The sequence below is a fragment of the Myotis davidii genome, unplaced genomic scaffold (assembly GCF_000327345.1).
Source record: "Myotis davidii unplaced genomic scaffold, ASM32734v1 scaffold424, whole genome shotgun sequence".
NCBI lineage: Eukaryota > Metazoa > Chordata > Mammalia > Chiroptera > Vespertilionidae > Myotis > Myotis davidii.
This window is the reverse complement of record NW_006295827.1, coordinates 1,037,974-1,038,640: the sequence shown is the minus strand read 5'-3', so window position 1 is coordinate 1,038,640 and position 667 is coordinate 1,037,974. Positions and strand designations below refer to the sequence as shown.

The 667-nt window shown below is 56.5% G+C and overlaps 1 pseudogene; it reads right to left on the bottom strand.

Moving 5' to 3' along the window:
• Positions 1 to 351: 351 nt before the first annotated feature.
• The window catches only part of LOC102754835, a 955-nt pseudogene continuing 639 nt past the window's right edge, over positions 352 to 667 (bottom strand).

Here is a 667-nt window from a genome sequence, read left to right as displayed (position 1 = left end):
AGGTGCTCCTGTGTCCAGAGAGGCCTAATAACACAGGTGTGTTCACACCTGACAGCATCAGGGATGCAAGACTGTGGAGTGAGTCACTGGTTCTCAACCCAAGAACCAGATGGAAACATCTTTATTTGACAAAGTGACGAGAGGGTTTAAGAATGTGAAGAACGTACGAAGCAAAATAAGTTATGGATGGGATTGCTGGGCTCGCCAAGTCCCCAACCAGATGGAAACATCTTTATTTGACAAAGTGAGGAAAGGGTTTAAGAATGTGAAGAACATACGAAGCAAAATAAGTTATGGATGGGAATGCTGGGCTCGCCAAGTCCCTGGTGCCGGCGGGCTTTGCTGAGTGCCTCAAGGGGTCGTGTGGCCGCTGCAGGTGCTGTGGTCCCCGCGGTGACACCTGTGAGGAGGCCTTCACCCCACAGGCTCCTGGGGTGAGAGTAGGGCAGGAAACCTCGCCAAAGGACCAGCACGTTCCCCTTTCCATCCTGGGCCAGAATGACACGTGGCGATTGAGCCACTTCACCCCGCCTCCGCCCGGTCCTAGAGAAATGAGGTGACCCAGCGCAGCCCGTGGAGTGGACCGAGGCAGGGTCTCCGTGCTCTTGGCGGCTCCCAGGCCAGAGCCGGGCACGGGTGAGGAGAGCGGGGCTCGGGAGCGGGAGAT